The sequence below is a fragment of the Rhopalosiphum padi genome, chromosome 4, assembly GCF_020882245.1.
Source record: "Rhopalosiphum padi isolate XX-2018 chromosome 4, ASM2088224v1, whole genome shotgun sequence".
Taxonomy (NCBI): Eukaryota; Metazoa; Arthropoda; class Insecta; order Hemiptera; family Aphididae; genus Rhopalosiphum; species Rhopalosiphum padi.
This window is the reverse complement of record NC_083600.1, coordinates 36067422-36075260: the sequence shown is the minus strand read 5'-3', so window position 1 is coordinate 36075260 and position 7839 is coordinate 36067422. Positions and strand designations below refer to the sequence as shown.

Genomic DNA, 7839 nt, shown 5'->3' with positions numbered 1-7839 from the left:
GTGGTGACAAATCTATTATGTACGCGAATTGTTGAAGTGCATCACGAGGTCATAAAACTATTTCGGGTCTGTGTTCTGAAGAATTTGGAACTATTGTTAATTTAAAAATCTTAAAGTTAAAAAGAGTCATGGAAAACCTTTAGAATTTATAAATAAGAACAGTAATCGAAGCAAAATAAATATTACTAATGAAAATAAAAACTAAAACTGTTTGAGAAATATTTTTGAACGAAATAAAAAAATATAATAAATTAGTCAATTATTATATTATATATATTAAAATAAAATTAACAACAAACATTATTTAGCCAGCAAAATATTATTTTATTTCTATTTATTATAATAATAATTATTATATTTAACATGAATAAATATAATTTTCGTTTTAAATTATGTCTATACAATAAATATAATAATATGTAAATTTATACTCTGTATATTGGCTATACAATAAAAATAAATAATACTAACTACTAAAACACTATAAGTATTAAACAGGTATAATATAGCCAGACGGTATTGCGAAATAAGCCTACAAAAGTAGTATTTTTATTCTATTATCAAAACGACAATTATTTCATTATATACATGCATTTTTAAATGTTTTTTTATTTATACACACATTAGTACACATTGTGTGAATTTAATAATGGAATAATTATGAAAATGCCTAACTTGGACATCAGTGTTTCATTAGTTATTGTTATTAACGCGTACATTACGTACATTTGACAATTTTCTTAATTGGTAAAAAGCGCTTTTTCAAGATTCCCAGGGGCACTAAAGAATTTTCTTCCGCTATTGCCAATATGTTTCAAGTCTAACACATTTTTACTCTCTTAAAAATACATATAATTAGTTTTTTTTTAAAACCACCAACAGGTGTCCATGGTAATGAATAATTAATAAATAATTGATATTGTTTGTTGAACACTTGTATTTGAATCTAAAATGATCAAATAAATATAAGTATAATAGTAATACATTATGTGTATCACATTAATCGTCTTGTCCGGCGCATTGTACAGACAATTTGACTACATTTATGCGCAGAGCAACATATTAATGATAATATAATATTTATTATAATGTTTAATCGACATTTTATTCTATCCTCAAAAAGACATTTTTTTTTTCATTATACATTTTGAAATGTGTATAAATTTGTTTATTTATACACATTACGTGTGAGCTTACAACTGAATGATAAATCTAGGAATACAGATGTCAGTAGCACTGGACCCACGAAAACGTTCACCAGTGTTTGAATTATGGGTGGACGTGGGGGGATGTTCTTTTTCATTTTTTTTTTAGCGTACCCCTTCTATTTATCTGAAACGGAACGCTGAAAACGCAACATTTGATGATGTAGTGCATTTAAATTTTTTTAAAATTGGTTAATAATAATGGGTATAATTAATATAATCAATCGTTAGGCTGCGGCGATCACACCTAGACTTTTTTTCTATGCGACCGCTGCGATCCTAGATATTGTGAACGTAACTATTTTTCGCTTTTATTAAAATAATATATAAAAAAAAGAAGATGTCAAATTTATAAGTGTTTTTTCAACAAATTTTACACTAATTCGCTTTTAATATTGATTGGCCACAGATGAGTTAATTGCTCATTTTTTATAGGAAATCAATAAAAAAAAAATATCCATAACTAGCTGTTTATAAATAATAAACTTAACTAAATGAACCTGGATATATGTATTACTAAAAAAGGTCTTGTATAATAGACAATTATTATACGTTAAAATTTTACAAACACTAAAAAAAAAATTAACGTTTTCGTAATGTGTACAATGTTTCGAACAGATTCGTATGTCATTCAACGACATCGCAGCCACCGAATAATCGGATCAGAATCGAATCGCACGCGTTGTCAGATCATTACAGTGGCACACGAGACGGGCAGCTCAAACGAGAGCGATACACCCGTAACGCGGAACTCTGACGAGTCACTGGAACTGTGCCATCTGCTCACTAGATCCGACGTACGCGCGAATCGTCATTACTGCGGAACGTAACCTGCCGTAGCTCTGCGCGTGCCGACAATGTCGTTAACGCACAGGGAAACGGGGTTTTTACGAATATACGCTCTGTTTGGGAAACTTACTTGAACACTCACGAATAATGTATTTCTACAAATGACCGTTTATCGCGTAATGAGGGAATATATAAAAAAAATAAAATACACAAATATTTAATACATACGTGACGATCAGTGTTCCCGCAACCGCAACTCACCAAACACTGGCAGTCTTGCGCCCAAACTGTGCCAGACTTATATAAGCCACGAAATAAAGCCAAGGTCGAATTTTGTTTGTGCATACCAGAGCTTGAGCTAAGGAAATGTTAGAGCTACGAATAGGTATGAATAAAATCACTATTTAATAATTAAAAGTGATATAATGTGGAGGCAACATAATATGCTAAAAATCAAAAAAACATAAACATCAGATGCCTTCCTTAATCGCGCAAGTCTGCCCGGGTGGGTCTTGCTACGACGGAGGAAAGACAGTGAATGTCAATGCTGGTCGTTTTACAGGGCCTTTTATACCTGGTTCATTAGCGATAACACAGGACCGGTCCGGTGTTCTGTGGCAGATAACAAGAAACCGTCGAAACCCTAATAGTGCAATAGCCGATAATCGCACAATATAGATAAAAGTTGTTTTAAGGATAAAATAATTATAATAATAATAAAAACAGTAATATTAATAATATTAATAATAATAATAATAAGATTAGGAATAAGAATAATAAAAATGATAATAATAAAAAGGAAAAGAAGTATCTAGAACCTTATCCGTGCATCTCCCGCACACCGAAAGGAAAAATCCAACCTCTCGGACAAAAAATTAAAAGTTAAAATATTAAACAATTATTTATTATGTACAAACTTTTCACGGGATTTTAAGACTTTTCCAGAGTTTTTTCCAACACGTTCTTTTCGTATTCGCGTACCTAGGTTGCGACTTTTGAAAACCGTGCGTATATACGATTTTTTCGCCGTTTGCGTTCGTAGGAATTGCGATCGCGGTAACGAGTACGACCACCGACGACAGTCCCCCTGACTGACGTTTTTCTTCGTTCTTTTTATTTTTGCACATAGGATCACGGACGCCGACCTATGTACGTGATATTTATTCTATTGTTATTGCTTTAATGTACACGTTTATAATATACGTTTGATTCGAAACCCATTTGTCGATGTACAATACTGTTTTTATTTTTATTCAATAAATTGCATGATATAATTATATTATTTTTGTTGTTCTTGGTAGCTAAACTTTTACGCCATACTTATATCTTAAACCATGGGTTATGCTGTATACCATAAAATCGTTTCTCGACGACGTTTGTGTCGCACAATACTGTATGTCTGTATTCATGTACATGAGTGTATTGGTATATATATATATATAGGTAATAATAGTATAATAAAAGTATTTTGTAGGTGTATTGATGGAGTTATTAGAATAACATGTTATATATCTTTATAAATCGGAATTTAAATTATAATGTCATTAGATGATGTGTAATAAATAAATAAGTGTTTCTTTATTTTAAAATATTTTTATATAATAAATGTAATGATTTTTGGGGATTATGGGTGGCTGAAGGTGATGTGGGGGGCTTTGCTCCGCACAGTCATGTGATATTGAATTTTACGTGGAACGCTCGTACATCCAACATGTACTGAGTTCCCCTTCTAGTATTTCCAAATCAAGCAATGCGTTCAAAGACACGGGACACATTGACTTAAACGATCTAGTACCATAGAGAGTATCAGAATCACAGTATAGAAGGCATTGGTCAGCAGCAATCACAATCAAATTGTTAGTGTGTAATTACCGGTGAAGGCATCCAGTTGATTTATATATAGGTATTACACAACTATAAAAAATTACAATAAAAAAAAAAAAAATTGTAACCCACGCGACGTAACACGGTAGGATGGTGGTATCGAAACCGTACGTATATACACTACAAACAGTGGTTCTTAACCGGTTTTCCGTGTACTTGGTATAAGTGTTCCGCGAAAATTTTAAAATCAGTCAGAAAAAATACTATTATTTATAATCAATGGTATTATACATTCACCTTTTTTTAGCAAATAAAAGTTTACCTATATTAGTATATAACTATAATAAGTAATAATATAAACAACATAATATATAATAAGTTTCATGTAGTTAATTTTTTACTTTTAAATTTAAATACGGGTTATAATTAACATAGGTACACGACATATTTATTTAACAATTAATGTTATTATTAATATAAAATGTAATTATCATTATATATTTTTAAATTTTTATACTATCAATTATCTTCTATAATCATTCAACAACTATTTTGTATAATATGATCCATTATACGTATCAGTATACGTTTATATGGTGACTGATATAGCAACGGCTGGCATCCGAAGTGTAAAAGATTACCACTTGGCAGCGTGGAATAACACAAAGCTACAATGGCGCCGCCGTTGACGAACCGACGACGTACGTATAATTGTGGTACTCGAGTGAAACCATCGCATATGCCTACTGCAGCGATGCAGGATCAGGAGTACGAAAAAGAGGAGGAACACGGAGTTTGGCGACAAATCATCAAGCATACGTTCTCCGACACCCCGTTGTGTGACGAGTTTACGGGTGTCGCATGCTCAAATATAGACGCGGACCCCATCTGCATGCATGGAGGACAGCCATACGACACCCACCTCTTACATTTGCACAGCCCGGCAGCGACGGCGAAATGGTGACCAGCAGTACCGAAGTGGAGACAGCGAAGCTGCTTCGATGACACCAATACACCAGTTATGGCAATCGTTACTGATTTACGACAGCTCAATAATTAATCGTTACGGAACAATGCGACCAACTGCTCGATAGAGACGAAACGTCGCATTGCGCGTTCAAAGGTAACGACAAGCTTTTGGTGTTTTTTTCTGGCGCAATCTGTTACTGCAACCCGTCTCATGATACGTGAAAAGTTTCAGAGTCGAAAAATAAATCCTTCACCGCGAAAACTTCTATACGCGTTTTTTTCAAAAAAGTGGTTTTAGCGTACTTAGGTGCTTGATATTTCGATTTTCGAAATTTTTTTGATATAAACTGATAGTCCGACGGTCCCTTATGCGCGATACAACGTTTTCAAAGCCATCGCGGGTACGCTACTATCTTAAAATTACACATATTTAATATTTTGGGTGAAAAACGGCAAAAAACGACAGGGGCCGTGGCCCGTCAGTCATATTCTTATATGAAATAAAATTTTGATTTTTTTGTGTTTTTTCTGGCGCAATCTGTTACTGCAACCCGTCTCATGATACGTGAAAAGTTTCAGAGTCGAAAAATAAATCCTTCACCGCGAAAACTTCCATACGCGTTTTTTTCAAAAAAGTGGTTTTAGCGTACTTAGGTGCTTGATATTTCGATTTTCGAAATTTTTTTGACATAAAAAGATAGTCCGACGGTCCCTTATGTGCGATACAACGTTTTCAAAGCCATCGCGGGTACGCTTCCATCTTAAAATTACACATATTTAATATTTTGGGTGAAAAACGGCAAAAAACGACAGGGGCCGTGGCCCGTCAGTCATATTCTTATATGAAATAAAATTTTGATTTTTTCGTGTTTTTTCTGGCGCAATCTGTTACTGCAACCCGTCTCATGATACGTGAAAAGTTTCAGAGTCGAAAAATAAATCCTTCACCGCGAAAACTTCCATACGCGTTTTTTTCTAAAAAGTGGTTTTAGCGTATACTTAGGTACTTAGTCGTTACTTACAAACATGCTGACCATTGGTATCCTGTATGTACCCGTAATCCAATGATCAGATGATATTTGATTTATTTTTGTTTTTTTTACTTAATACCATTTGCGATTTCGATGGGCTTCTTTATCGGTCGCCGTATTATCTGCGTCCCCGATTGGCGATTGCGTTCGTCAGCGGTATACGTCGTAGACCATCCCATTTGTATATATTATTATGACGTGCGTCTGTGTGTGTCATCACTTCATGGCACCTACTCGGTGTTAAACGCTTCAGTATTTTTATCATTGTTGTCCGGCTTCTTCGCCGGTTGTCCATCACCGCACATCAACTTCTCTACCGTTTGTCGTTAATTATGTAGGTACGCGCAATGCAGTCCGCTCTTATTATACCGTTGTATAGGATGTTTCGTGACCACCATAAGCAGTCGGTCGCATTGTTTCGTAACGGATTAATTTTCGAATTCTCGTAAATAAGTAAAAATTGCCATAACTGGTATTGGTGTCGTTCGGCTGGTCGCCACGTTGATTGGAGGTGAAGGGGTGTAAGGCGTCCATAATCGAGCGTGCGACACCCGTTAACTTGTTACAAGACGGGGTGCCGGAGAACGTGTGTTGGTGATTTATCTCCAAACCCCGTAGTACCTCCTATTTTTCGTACCACCGATCCCGCATTGCTGTAGTCGAACTATGCGACGTCTTCTCCTGAGAACCACAATTTTATGTAAGTCGTCGGTTCATCAACTACTGTATCGTCGACAGCGAAATATTGCGTCTTTGTAAAATAAAAAAAGTACCATAATTTACACTTCGGATGATGCCGGCCGGTGCTATATTTCAGTCACCACATAAACTCATACTAACTGATTATACGTATATTGTGTGCGTACGTCTCCGATTGATGGTGTAGCTGTGTTGTTCCGTCGCCTCTCGCAAACGCAAACCGAATTTAGATACATATTATACTCGTCTATACCTTAAAATGAATACTTTTTAGTATCAAAATAATATAATCATTATAGTTAATTATTACAAAAAAATAATGTTAAGCACATAGAGATAGCATTATTTTACTTAATTTATTAGTATACATACATCACTATTGAGGTACTTTGAGTTGCAAAGTCGATCAGATTTTTTACATTTACACCAGTTGGTAGTATATAATGTATTGCAAGTACACCTAGCATACTCTTGAGTCGTGACTACCCAACTTTGAACTTTTCTTCCCACTTCATCTTTAAAGAAATTTGTACTGGTTGTATCTCATTAGCCTGGATAAACACCTCTTTGCATATCGTCAATATCAACAGTTTTCGAGCAATTAAGTATTAAGTGTTCAAATTATTATTAAGATTACGGATCGGTTCATATTATTATCGGTTACGAGTGTCTCGTACGAATAAAATATCCAAGTATAGTTTTCTAGTGTTATTGTTATGTATTAATGGTATTCGATATAAATGTGTGCAGCGCTCTGTTTTTAATTTACTTTATTGCCCTTTGTTGAATCCGGGAAAGGATCACTTTTCCCGGGCATTCTCGTACAATTTCAATATTAATATTGTAACATTATTTATATCATACAATATTGTATACAGTAATTTTAGTAACTTCTATTTTTCACTTTTTTAACTGTAATAACTGATTCAAAATATTAATCATTGTTAAGTTTTAATAAAAAATATTTAGGTGGGCATACCTACAAAATTATACCCAAGCGCAATTATTTACGTATAATTGTTACGGGCAAACCAAGAAGTGCACAATTTCCGATTTTCAAGTCCAAAGTTGGAATAATTTAATATTGTCCGGGTATTGTATATAGTGCCTAATTCGTTTTTAGCAGTGTAGGTTAAATATTGATTATATTAAAAATATGTAAAAAATCTTACAGGGTGCTTAAAGAATCATAAAAAAATCTAAAATAGACGCTATATTAAAAATATTTTCATGACAGCTTAATTAAAATTATTACGATTATTATGTACTATAACAACACACGAAATTGCCGTTGTTTTGTCTAGGCACACGCTCCCCGTATT

At 33.9% G+C, this 7839-nt stretch overlaps 1 long non-coding RNA gene across 1 annotated transcript; it reads right to left on the bottom strand.

The window, feature by feature from the left end:
- Positions 1–1079: 1079 nt before the first annotated feature.
- Positions 1080–2519, bottom strand: LOC132929923 (uncharacterized). The gene is made up of 2 exons (XR_009662178.1): positions 2223–2519; positions 1080–1345 (listed from the first exon to the last, which is right to left on the bottom strand). It is a non-coding gene; the product is annotated as an uncharacterized LOC132929923 (long non-coding RNA).
- Positions 2520–7839: the final 5320 nt, after the last annotated feature.